This window comes from Neovison vison, chromosome 3 (assembly GCF_020171115.1).
Source record: "Neovison vison isolate M4711 chromosome 3, ASM_NN_V1, whole genome shotgun sequence".
NCBI lineage: Eukaryota > Metazoa > Chordata > Mammalia > Carnivora > Mustelidae > Neogale > Neogale vison.
In genome coordinates this window covers 169,280,001-169,294,342 of record NC_058093.1, presented here as the reverse complement: position 1 = coordinate 169,294,342, position 14,342 = coordinate 169,280,001, and the positions used below count along the sequence as shown (strand labels likewise).

General features: G+C 39.6%; 1 protein-coding gene across 3 annotated transcripts in view; it reads right to left on the bottom strand.

The window, feature by feature from the left end:
* ZNF521 (zinc finger protein 521) overlaps positions 1-14,342 on the bottom strand; it is a 277,983-nt gene that overhangs the window by 261,455 nt on the left and 2,186 nt on the right. The window lies entirely within an intron of this gene.

Genomic DNA, 14,342 nt, shown 5'->3' with positions numbered 1-14,342 from the left:
ACAGTGACAATTTCATGACAATAAAAAGAGACGGTAGCAGCCACAGAGAGCACCGCAGACGGACGGATGAGTGTGCAGGTCAACCAGCGGCCGGTGGCTGGGTTTCTCCAGCCCAAAGGGACCCCTGGAGCCCAACAACCCTGAAGTGGGGACTGGAAAATTTCATGAGCTAAACGCAGTAGAGCTAGTGTCCGAACGAGCCAGGGGAGGCCAGGGAAATAAAAATAAAGCAAAATGAACCATTAGGATTTACCGCAGAATAGAATGGAGAGAAGTTAAAAAGAAAGAAATTTCAGACGATCTGCCCCCAAATAAGGGGCATTTTTGATTTCACATAAAATGAAAACCGTGGCTAGCCCCAGCCAGATGCGGACTGGTAGTTAACAGCAGTGGCAGTCCTGGGTCCTCCTTCCATCTTCACACTCTGGACTCTCAAATGCTTCCAGACAACACTGGATTCCACTCTGAAGGCTTGAAGAAAATGCTTCTAGATAAATGTACGGATGAGTATGGTGATGTAGAAAAGCATCCCCTTGTTCGACTAATTCCTATGTAAACGCAAACCTAGATTTACCTTTTTAATTTAAGGATTATTAATAAATCTACTATGATTAAACCTTCATAATGATACATGAATTATTTGTCTCTAGTTCCTCTCCCAAGAACAATTAGCCTACCTTGGTAAATTAGCATTGGCCCTTTTGCAAAGAACCTCAAAAACACAGACCTGACTTACCAAAAAAGATGGCAGAGGCTCTAAAATTAATTAGCTCCACTTTATGTTTCCATTATCTTTTAATTGGAATTTCTACAGGAATTTTTCTTTCAGAACTCTGTCTACATTGACAACGCATAAAATGCAGCTTGGAACCAGGCACTAATTCGGCCATTGTGAAGGGGCTAGCCATGACACTGAACCTAGCAAAGACATCTGCAAAGAACCCACCCAAGAAAGGCCTCTGAAAAGGCTGCGTGCAGCTCCACAGAAATCCCTACTCCTAAACCACACCAAAAAAGAATTTTTTAGAACAGAAAATAGTTGTATACCATGGGAGGAAGAACTTCCTCGCAAGACAGAAAACCTTCGAGACTAAGAGTAAAAATCATTGTCTAGGTACTTCTTATTTGCCAGACATTATTCTAAGCGCTTACATGAATTAACTCTCAATTCTCATAAAAACTCTATAAATTAGATACTACTATTACCCTCACTTACAGATAGAGAAATTATCATCCAAAGTGATATTATCACTTGCCCAAGGTCAACCAGACTAGAATTTCAACCCAGGGTAGTCTGGCTTAACAGCCATGATCTTAACCACTATATATACTGACCCACTTACTCAATGTTTGCTGAGCACCTACTATATTTCTAGAATTGTGGTTTCACACTGGGAAAACAGGGGTGGGAGGGGACTAGACAAGACCCTGCAGCCAGTTTAATGGGACAGACAAAACTAAAATCTAATAAGAATGATCAGAAAAGGAAAAAAAAATAAGCTTTCTATGTCAGACACAAAATCTGTTACTTACAAGGGAAGGCACTGACAAAACTGAAAATAAATAATTTTAAACTTCTGTACGACAAAAGGAAAAAAAATTACCACACACAAAGTCAAAATGAGGAACTATCTGCAACACTTAAGTCAAAGGAGTAATTTTATTAAGATGAGCTGCTTTCAAACCAAATGACAAAAGAGCCAAGGAAATACAAAGACAATTCACAGAAAAATAAATACAAATGATGTATAAACATAGGAAAGGATGCTCATGATTATAGAAATGCTAATTAAAATGTCAATGAAATACCAGTTTGCTTGTTTCACAAGTCACATTAGTAAAGATAAAGTATTGAAACACAGATCCTCTCCATCCCTGCTGCTAACAGCGGTGTGAACTGGAATTACCTCTGTGGAGGGCATACTGGCAAGATCCATCAAAATGTGACATTCATGTTCCCTTTACCCCGCAATCCCGTTTTGGGGAATTTATCCCATTCATAAAATCATACATGTCAGCAAGAATGTGTATATGCTTATCGAAGCAACATCTGTAAATAGTAAATCAAGCAAACAAGTAAATAAAGAGAAAGAAGCTGATGACCATCAGTCGGGGAAGGGCAGAATGATGGAATATCATGGCATGGGTAATACAGTATTATTAGAATAAAAGAGATAGTACAGTGTTATTAGAATAAAAGAGAGGTCCTCACAGTTGGTATGGAGGGGCTGCTAGGAAATCTATTCAGGGAGGGAGCATGGAGACCTCTCTCACTTGTGTTGGGGAAGGAAAGATATCCAAACTTACCTGCTCACAGACTGCTGTTTGGGGACTTCGTGAATAATACTATTATGAATCAAAGAACAGAAAATGTCTAAAAAATGTGAGTTAAAAAGTTTGGGTAGGTAGATTACTTTTTTACGATCTTCCAGTTTTCTCTGTTTAAGTTTTCAATTATAGAATGTACTATACAGAAGATACAAGTACAGAATCAGATTGCTGATGTATTGTCATATTCTAGTGTTTACTGAGCTCCTTGGTGTGGAAATTGTGCTAAGAATTTGCAAAGATCGTAAGCAGAAACATATTGCACAGTTTGAATACATTTTCTTAAGTATCTACGAGGCAAAATGGGGGAGAGTTGTTAAATTGTCTTATGATACCAAAATGAGTGAGTTTATCCAGTATTTAGACAACATTATGAGAACGAAAAGAAATCCAGATGTTTGCAAGAATAAGTAGATCTAATGATGAAAAAAAACTCAACAGATGTAGTTAGGGTAGTTTACTTAAGAGTGGAAAAACCAGGCTCATGTACAAAGGGCGGCCTGAACTTAAACACAATTTAGCCAAGTGCAAATTATATAAAAGAGATGCCACTTGTATGAATTAAAAGCATACTCTTACTGCAAAACCAAGTACTGGCTGGAGTTAAACAACATCATGAGGGAAACAAAGAATCATCTCAATAAGTCTTCAGACTGAGAGCTTCATGAAACCCACATGCAACGGGGTCTGACTTGTTCCTTACTATATCCTTAGTACCTGACATATAATCAATGCTCAACTAGAAATTCCTACAGAATGCATGACCTTGTTTAATAGCTTTCATTCCAAAACATATTAAACTTGGGGCACCTTTGTTGCTCAGTGGGTTAGGGGTCTGTCTTCAGCTCAAGTCATGATCTCAGGGTCCTGGGATCGAATCTCCTAGTCAGGGCTCCATGCTCAGCAGGGAGTCTGTTTTTCCCTCTCCCTCTCTCTCTGCCCCACCCCCTTTTTATGCTTCCTCCCCTCAAATAAATAAATAAAATCTTAAAAAAAAAATTAAACTTGATCTCCCTGATATGAGGAAGTGGAGATGCAACAAGGGGGGTTAAGGGGGTAGGAGAAGAATGAATGAAACAAGATGGGATTGGGAGGGAGACAAACCATAAGTGACTCTTAATCTCACAAAACAAACTGAGGGTTGCTGGGGGGAGGAGCTTTGGGGGGGGTTATGGACATTGGGGAGGGTATGTGCTATGGTGAGTGCTGTGAAGTGTGTAAACCTGGCGATTCACAGACCTGTACCCCTGGGGATAAAAATACATTATATGTTTATAAAAAATAAAAAATAAATTAATTAATTAAACTTCAGATTTGGTTGGAAAGTGCTTCCTCTGTGATCCTCTCCTGACCTCCCTGATATTGGTGAAATATTCACATAACACCCAGTGCTTTCCTTCCACATGATGGTAAATTATTAGTATCTATTTAATTGTCCATCTAATGTGCTTCCACTGCTTGGTTGTAAGTCCTTCATAACATCCCCAACTCTGAGCACTTCTAGACTGGTAAAAGATGAACATGCAGTCAATATTTGTTGATGAAACAAATGACTGAATACTACATTTGTTTGTTTACCATCTAGATTTATGCAATTAAGGATTCAAGAAAAGAAACAGACAGCCCTCGGGAGCCTGGGTGGCTCAGTGGGTTAAGTGTCTGCCCTAGGCTCAGGTCATGATCCCAGGGTCCTGGAATCGAGTCCGGATCCTGGAATCAAGTCCCAAGCAGGGAGCCTGCTCCTTCCTCTCCCCTCCCCCCACCATGATCTCTCTCTCTCTTTCTCTCTCTCTCTCGCTCTCTCTGGCTCTCAAATAAATAAAATCTGAAAGGAAAGAAGGAAGGAAGGTAGGAAGGGAGGGAGGGAGAAAGGAAGAAAGAAAGAGCAAGCCTTGATCTCGGAAGACTTCTCAACAAGTCAGAAAACCAACTTAGTGCTATGATTTCTGTGGTATGTGATGTATAGAGGGAATAATAAAGAGAAGAGTCATTTTAACTCGGGTGGGTCAGGAAAACCCTCACAGAAGATGTGGGATGAGTCTTAAGAAATGAAAATAATATTCGAGTCTTTATTATTGTACAAAACTGACTTGTGAATTCACGGTCTATGCCTAGAGGAGATGCAACATGAAGACGTGAAAATCATGAAAGGTTTGGGCCATGCTGCTATATGAAAATGGTACCAGCATCTGGGCAAACGGATGAACATGAATTGAAGATGACTAGCCAACAGAAGTCAAACTAAATTAAAATGCTGTCCTTAAAGCAACACACTTTGACCTTGGCTCAAACATTTGTACTGCTGCAGGTTCATACCCATCCCACTGCAAACATCTAGGCAAACAGAGTTGATCACACACTCATACATACATACGCATGATTTCTAGTCCAAAGCGGCTATGGCTTTTAGAGTTGCTCCCAGTGAGACAGACATGACATTCCCCTAGTGAGGTGGCCCTAGGCTCTCATCTAGAAACTGCCGATTGCTGTATGGAAATTCCAAAACTTGGATAGAGTCAGATTCCTTATAAAAGCCCTGAGGATGGGTTCAGTGCATGATATACGTGTTCTTCTATATCAGCTCCCTAAACAGGGGTCTGGACAAGAAATCACAGGGGAAAGTAAGACCATCGAACCTCTGTTGCTTGGTTTTGTTCCATCAGCTGCAATGCAATCAAGTTCACAACTTAAAAAGCATGCCTGCCCCATTAATATGAATTATTGATCAACTTGCCAGAATTACAATTTCTCAGTATGGGAATTCTACGATATTAGAGATAGAAGGGAATCAAAAGTCATCAACCCATTCCTTCAGCAAGAAACAAAGTGAAGTGCTCGGAAGTTTACGGAGCACCAGGTTTGAGGTATGAGTCAGGTACCTAGCTGAGCACTCTGACTCAGGGACACAGAGGCAAAGAGGAGAGCTGGGGAACCATCCCAGGGGTCAGCCAGCCCATCGCACTCAGACTGGGTTTTAAATATGCAGATCAGCAAGGATAAAAAACAGTTACATTTAACAGGAGCTATAAAATGGTGTTATTATCTTGTAATGGTTTTATTTTGAAGATTAAAAATTTGGTATAATGATGCAATACTTATGTAAATGACCTATATGATTTTGGAGGAGGCAAAAGGGATTTCATGTTGATCATCTTTTTCTTCGGTCAGTTACACTCCACCATCACCGTTCATTCAGCACTCACATCTTTGAACATGAAGACCATCAAGACACCCAATATCGTTATCTCTAAATTGTCTTATGCTTAAGATCTATGATTCTGTCAAAGTTTATGTCAAAGCATTCACTTGTCTCCCATGGGAGAGATAGTCAAACCTGCACTATGACTTTTCAGTATAAACTTGTTTCATTCCTTAGGGTTCCACTCCTGAATATTTAATGGAATGAGTTCCTTGTGACTGGTTTCACCTCAATTTTATATGGCGGGGATTCCTAACTGAAGTTTGGTGTTGCTGAGGTTGTTTTTTTTTTTTTTTTTAATATCAGCATATCGGCATCATATACACTCTCTAAGAGCCTTCAATTATCTTAAAGGATGACATAAATCCTTGACTTTTTTAAACAATGAACTTTAATACCACACGATTAACTTTCAAAAATGGTATCCAGATTTTTTAGGAGGAGTAAAAGATACTGCTAAATCAATGACCTAAATCCAAAAGAGACGGGAATATTCTATAGATTGTGTTTAGCGGTTTCAGTTCAAGTGAACGTATTTATCTTCTAATCACAAGAGGAAACACTGCTCACTATTCTTAAAAATTATAGCTCACCAACTTTTGGTGCCAAAAATGTTTTGAAACTCATTTGATCTAACTTTTTTAACTGACTTAATTTGCTGAGAAAGGGAATATATCATATACATGAGTCCTTTTCTCCTCATTTGCTTTGCTTCCTTCCCTAAATTAAAAAGCAATGGAAGATATTTAAAATCTCATTTAGTTTCCTAGACCATAAGCTTTTGAAGAGCAAGGCTTCTGTCTGCTTGGTTCACAACCTAATTCTCAGAACTTAGCACAAGGCCAGGAACAAAATAAGCACCAGGGGAAAACAAAAACAAAAACAAAAAAAAACCCTTGTTAAATGATGAAATGAGCCCCCTCATTTTACAGAGAGGAAATCCGAATCCTAGAGAACAGAGGTTAAGTGGCTTGCCAAAAAATGTGCAGACAGAACATCAGAACTCGCCCCCTTGCCCTTCCTACTCTCCAACCATCTCCCTACTAGTACTAGTATCCAGGTCACGATACTTATGACCATAACGGTTTCTGTTTTTACTCTGCTCTTTCCAGGAATTAATGTGCACTCTCTTGAGCCCACAGTTTGTTTGTTTTTTTAACCCTTGCCTCCGCGAACAGTCCATCTAACTTTTCATACAGTACACTGACAGCCCCTACCGCCCTCCATAATGCACACAGCAACTTCAGACTCCATACATGAGCCAATGGACAAAACATTCCAATGAACTCATGAGAGCACAACCTCCCAGCCAATAGCTCTGTGTTGGCTTCACCACCCCTTAGTGGAGCGTTCTTTCTGAATACTTAATTGCCTTATTTTAATGTATAAAAATAAGAAAAGACAGAAGTGTGATACCAGTGAGGGAAAACACATGTCTGATAAACTCAAAACAACCAAGACAAGCTAAGTCATTAGGAATGAGAAAAGTAATTACTATTTAGTCTTATTCAACCACTTATGAGACCTAATCTGGTTTTACCGTGAAGAAAAATAGTATTAGAGGACACGTATGAAATGCTAGAAGTTGTTTCTAAAAATCAATATAGAGTTTAAAACGCTGCCATGTATGTTAGATTCCTGGTCACGGTGCCCTCCCCCCGCCCCCAAATAATGGTGATCTATCATTCACCTTACGGACTCCTCACTTGCCATGTCTTCCCAAGGCTATTCTGTATGAATCCATGGAAATGTCTGTACCCAAAAATGAGAGCCATGGATCTCCTTTGTTCCCATCAAACTCCCAATGGGTTTCCCTCTTGAGATATCTCTCACAGTACACTGATGGGATAAGAAACTTTGGAAGAAGCCAGTCATGAGAGAAAGGAGTGGTGGTAATAAAAATAGTGAAGTAATGACACTCAATGGTAAAGTGATTTTAATTTCTAAAAGGAAATTATATTCCTTACAATGTTACCATTGTCTATTGGGCCAAATCCAATTCAATCCAATTTTTCCCTTAAACACTCATATGGATTTGCTGAGCGAAACGCATGTCAAGTAGAACATTAAAGTATATTTGTGTGTATGCGCCTACCACGTATGTGTCTATCTCCTACTGAGTTGTGATAACTGAGGCACTGAAATCTTTTGTTTTAAAATATGTAACAAAATGTTTCTTGTAACCCAAATACCAAAATATGATTCCGACCAGCTGCTCTATTATGAAAATAAATATTCTGAATGTCAGTCACTTGACCACATTCAGCTTGAGAGGTAGGCTCGTAAATGAATAGTATATGCTTTCCAAAACAAATCGTCTGCTTTTGAAAACAAGACTTAAAATGCTCAATACATTCTCAACACAGATACACAGGTGAATGACACTTCTACATACGGGGTTTTCCTTTCAGGATTTTAAAAATCATTTGCTATCCTATGAAAGGAAGATATATGGTGTCCAACAGTAATAATTTTTAGGTGTATATGCATTTATCTTTTTTTTTCAATCCCCTAAGAAGTGGGAGTTTCTAGACAGTCATATTTGAATCCAGAATTTTTTATGACTGAATTATAAACCTCTACAATCAGACATCTAGAGTAGAAATGCCTACTGTAGTGTGTGCTGCTATAATAATGATACCCCCAAGATCAGCCCAGTGCTTGTAGCGGTGGCAGAGTCCCCAGGCAGCTGGATAACTGCTGCCTGATCATTATCCCTCCTAAAACCGAAGCTACTGAAGTTTTAAAGAATTCGTATCTTACTGAATTTCTTTCATCTCTAATAATTACTAAACTGGCATAATTACTTATACTAGAGGTGGAATGTGATGCATGCTAAAAGCCCAAGCTGCCTAAAATTAAAATTTAAAAAAAATAAAAAAGGCACGATTCTACTTAGTTTTCAAAGATTTATCTTGTGTCAGGCTTTTATGCCAAGAGTTGCATAATTATTTAAACCATTTAAAAGCTTTCCTTACACTATTTGATTAATACTATAACAGAGCTATTTAAATTTACTAATGTTAACTTTAATGTTTAAGTTTTAATTGCATTATAATAACGTTTCGGAACGTGTTTTAAATCAGACAAGGACACTTACACTACAACAAAAAAGGTACGCAGTCTCAACTAGGGTAACTCATAAGCCCCAAACAAAAAACAAGAACGTATTTCATATTTAACTGAAATGGGATTAAAAAGTTGCACACATCCCCTCCACAGAACTAACTTTAACCTTTGACAGCACAACAGGAGTCAGTAGAGAAAAAAAATTCAATACATCTGGGAAAATACTTAGCCAGAGTTTTGATTTGGCATATCAGCCTTCGTATCAAAATTTCATTCAATTCAAAAGCATTCTTTAACGTATTACCTAATGACAACATTTACATTTTTAATAATCCATAGGGCTACTAAAATATGCAAGTGTTCCAAGTCTTAAAATTATTTGCTCTCTTAAAAATAACTAAAAACTCAACATGGTATCTATTAAACCTCGCCCTAAAGAATGTATTCTATGGCAACCAAATTATGACATTAAAACCAGCAATGTGAATTCTGTCAGATGAATTCATAAAGCACAGCAAAAGGAAAAACAGAACTTTCATAAAATTCTTAATTGATCTTGGTAGAATTGCTCTTTTCTATTATCAAAACCTCTTTCTCCTTACCACATGGTTTTACATCAAAATGAAAACTCAAGCAAGTATACTTAATAGTACATTTCAACTTATGTTAACAAGAATTTCACAAGAATTCACCAAACTAGTCAATTCTCACAGGCTTTCTTTAAAAATAAGAGGAGGAGAGCAAATATGTGTTCCTATATGATATAGGAACATATATGTTCCTATATGATGAAAAGAAATCTCTTACAAACTTGCTGGAAGACTCATAAGGACCCAAAAAAAAGCAAGTAAAAAGAAGTACAATTACTGGCAGCAAAAAGTTGAAAAATGCTGTCATCACTATTGGTTGTCACTGCTGTCAATAATGACAATGGATTTAAGGGATAGGGGAATATCCTGGCAAAACAAAAAAGAAAACATTATTAACAGTTTGCTTTATACAAAGCTGCTAATCTCAAATCCCTTTGTAATTTCATTTCTGCATGTATGCTTTTATGTTCAATATCCTATTTTTTGCCCTTTTTTGGCTGGATAAATAAAAGCTAACAATCCATTCAGGCATCAAACAGATGTTTTTGTTTTTAAGGCCAAGTGGAATCTTACAAATTTGTGTGCCCTCCCTTTAAGAAGATGCTGCCAGAGCTGCTAAAAATCATGAAATCCGGCGTTTTGTTAAAGACTCACTGGACCATCAGTTCTGGAACTTTGACTAGCACTCGTGGGATTCTTGCCAACTATAATTGCTGTTTTTGTTTATGTCGGATTGTCTACTGATTGGACTGTAATCAATTTAATGGCTTCAACATCTAGTCGGTATAATTTAGAGGTGGTAGAGGGAAGAAACAGTCACTGCTTGATAGATGAACAGAAGACCAAGTGCAACTGTCTGAAGGGGGTATGGATGTCAAACACTGAGCTTCTGCAGTGTTTCCAATAATCAGGCTTTTCTAGCATTCCAATTCCAAAAGTAAACGCATACACTGCTATACGTCGTACCATCAGAGCATTCTGTCCTCACGATCTCACAAAAAAGAATATATAGATATAGATAATATAGATCTCTTCTTAATAATTTCTAACAATCACCTTGGGTTAAAATCTAGTTGTTAAAAAAGAGCCATGCTTAGCTTATCTAAAAAGAATTTTGAGGGAAAAGCTGCAGAGTGAGTTTTAATTAAAAGCAAACTATGATACTGTCTTAACGCAATTGTCTTTTCCCATAAAATTCAGGGTTTTTTGTTTTTTTTGTTTTTCATTTTTCTTACTATGGCATCACTTCCAAAACCCAAACTGAATCTCTAGTGGTAAGGTTTTTTTTTTTTTAAGAACTAAAACACATGGAGTATAAGAGAACCACACTTTTTAAAAATATATATATTTCACCTGTCTACCTATAAGAAAATATATTTTGTCTTTGAAAAACAGGGGGAAATGTGTTTAAATAAGAACTGGAGAGTTTAACATTTCTATGCAGTTTAGGGGCTAGTACAAGCTCCCTGAGATTTTTTTTTTTTTTTTTAACACCTACAATTTTGAAAGCCTTTCCACTAGAGAATACAGCCTAATAGATAGGTTTTCTGACTTTCAAAAGGTTATGGACTTAAAACCCACTGCCTTTTCATTCAAACTCTGTAGTTTACATTTCTTCTTTAAATTGAGGGCTACATTTTTGCCACTTCATTATATTTCTAATAAATTACTTCTTTTTAAAAAAAGCATTATAAGTACAAAAGAAGGTAAATGAGAAAAAGGAAAAAGGTCAAACATTAAGTGTGATAACTTCAAAATGTGCCAAGTTACAAAGGGTTAGCTACTGTGACAGCCAAGTTAAACAAGGTACTTTGGGGGCTCTCTTTCTCTCTGGTTCCCACCATTTCTCTTTAGAGACCCCTGGTACAGGTTTATGAACACCTGAGGGTCCAGATATCCTAATTGTGTCTTGTGTTTAACTTGGCCATTTAAATGTCTAAGTGCTCCCCTCTCTCCTTCCAGCTTTATAACTTGGCTCTTGCTGAACATATCACACCTTCAAGTAGAGGACCACTTTTTCCTTCTTATAGTGCTTTTTGGAGTAAATTTCAAAAAAAAAAAAAAAAAAGAGAGAGAGAGCGAGAAAGAAAGAAAGAAAGAAAGACCCCATTTTTATCTGGTAAAATGGCCGGAAAACTTCCATCAGAGAAGCACCACAAGAAACAGACTAAAGCCAGCAAGAAAAATAGAAATAGGTCACAACTGACCAATTTGATGCAACTGATTTGCTGCCTTGAAAAACGTGCTGCCAGCAGAACTATGTTCTGTCAGGTGATCTACTCCGATACCAGGTCTCCTCTCAGGAATTGAGATAAATATCCAAATCACACAAATGGGATAGAAGGGGCGACTCGTTTAATTGTCTGACCACCGTCGCCTCCAAGGACCAGCTGTAACTCTCTTTCATTGAACAGAAAGGGTTATTCTGAAGATTTCATAGCATAAGGACAGAGTAAGTTTCACGACTCGGTGGCCTAAGAGACTTTGGATCCTAGAGCTTTGAGACGTGGAGGGGTAAAAGACTTGCATGTTTCAAAATATATCTCAGTTTCCACAAATCCGAAAATGAATCTTTTCGGTGTTGAACGGTTTCAGTGCATTTCAGGACAGGTCAGGAGACCAAGCAGGGCATAACCCTGCTGTATCCAGCAATCTGGCACCCACTCTCAGAAGGTGGGTTATTAAGACAATTGCATTAAAGTTTGCTACAAACGGAAAACCCTAATTTTTAAGCAAATCTAATTCTTCATTCAAAATACTCAATTTATGAGAATACACGAAATAAATGCAATTCTTGGTAGAATTTCCTGGTAGACCTTATTTTTAAGCATTCGGTTGAAAACAAAAACTCCAAACTTAACTGTCATATTGTTTTAATGTTTTTACCTGCCTTATGTAAACTACTCCCCTGAGATATAAGTTGCAAATTATGATCTCAAAAGTGACAGCCATATCAGAAATATCTTTTAAACCTTCTTTGTTAAAGAAATAGTAGGGATTTAGGAGACAAGTTGGAAACAGAATGCAGAACTTCGTGTTTTCTTTAGAAGGGCACATTGCATTTTCATGGTTTCCAATGCCTCCTCCAAGTTGGTAGAAAGTAATCTGCGTGGTTTTGAAACACTGTCACTCATCTACTAGAATGAGAATTTTTATTTTAGTGAACAAACTACTAATCAGTTCTTCATAGAAGAAGATTCGAATCAAGTCTGCCTTTTCTATTCCTGCTGGTAGCAAAGTGTTGCTTCTTGCTTAGTATTATGGTGATACCAGAATATCTGTCATAACACCTCCCTGACTTCTCTATGATCCAAGTGTGACCTTCCAAACAATATAATGTAGAGAAATCACACACTCAGAAGATTCCTAAAGCATGGTTGTTGTTGTTGTTTTTTAAAAAGGCGACCCTTCCAGGAGAAATGAAAATAGTGAAGAAAAGGCAAGATATTTAACAAGAGGCCACCTAGCATGCCATTCTACTTCTCCAAAACCGCTACTAATTTCATAATTATTCATCTGACAAGGCTCATCTAAGTATGTATTTTTCCAGGTAAATGCATACCCTGAAGAAAACACTCCGGTTCTTTAGTAAGGACCCTACTATTTTTATTCCTGTCTTCAGCTTCTCACCCCCAAAGCTCAGCCAGCCCACCTGAGGCCATTCGCTGATTTGGGAGTCATCCAAGCAGCTGATAGAGGAGAGCACCACTGTGTTCCATGCCCACACAGAAAATGGAAGCTGAATCTTTGTTTTTAATGTAAATATTTTATTTAGAGCTTGGCAGTAGAATCAGAAGCTGTGTCTTCATGGAGAAGATATTTGGATATTTTTGCAATATGAAAATATAACAAAAGAATAAATTGCCCTCTTTATTCACTTCCCATCGCCTTTTTTTTTTTCTTTTTTGCTTATTAACTTAAGAAATGCCCAGGTCTTGGTCCCAGGTATTTTGTAAATCGACTTATCCAAGACTGTCCCTGTGAATACCGTCAACTGAAGGCTTCACTTACTGCCCAGAAAATCTTACGTGCCTGAGAATGAATCCTCTTTAGGAAAACACGGGGGATGCATGCACCCACAATCAACAGAGCTTCAACTATGAATTAATTCCAAAGGCAGGTGAACTGAATGCTCAGAGGCTGCGGAGAAGCCCAACCACCCCTTGTGCAAACTTCAGGAAACTTTTTAAAAAATAAAAAGCCTCCCAAATTGCTGAGGGTTCAGGAGCCTCTTTGCAACCCTTTACACGGGACCAACACGGAGCGCTGTCCTATCAAACTCGGAAAGTTGTTCTTGCCAAGGGACTAGGAAGAGGTTTGTCCTGGTCCTTCGCTCAGCGTGACTTTTAAGGAAGTAGAGTCTCACGGCAAGTTCCCCAGACGCGAGCGTCGTCCACGGTTACCCTGACACCCGCGCACGCCCGTGGCGTTTATTCTTTCACTACCGGCGCTGGAATCTTTCAGGCCGTGGGTCTAGGTTTTCCCAGAAAATGTGTGGCCCACGTGAATGTAAATCACCACAAAAAACTGTGTCAAGACACATGTCAGAGATTCAGCTCGCTTTCAAACTAAAACTTCTGTGCTTCGGGGAAAAAAAAGGAGAGCGTTCCAATCTGCGAGGCCCTCCCTCCCCCACCCCGTCCCTTCCCAGGAGAAGAAAGGGCTTTGTGTGTGCGGTGAGGGCTCCGTTAATCGAGTTCATAAATACACATCGGCCGGGGGCCGGGAAGGCGTGGGCCGCCCGGCTCTACCCAACCCCCGCCCCGGGCCGCCGGCAGCCTCGGGAGACCGAGTGGCAGTACCAGGGGCAACTGGGCGCCGGGGCCCCGGCCGCCGAGGAGGAAGAGGATGCTGCGCCGCCGGGGACCAGAGGGCGGGGCCCGGCCGCGCGGACCTCGGCGGGACCCTTCAGGCCCGGGCGGGCGCACAAGCCGCCCTTTGTCCTCCGCCTCCGGGGACGCAAGGGCCTCCGCCGCCTCCAGCTGTCGCCCCCCACGCCCTCGCCCCGATTCCTTGCCGGGCCTGCCCGCTCCTGCTCCGGTCCTCGCGCTCCGCCGCTCACCCTCCCCGCTGTCGGCCTTGGAGCGCCGGACCTCCCGGCTCCCCGCGGCCGCCAGACCCCGGTTTCCCCGGGGGGGGGGGGAGGCTCGGAAGGT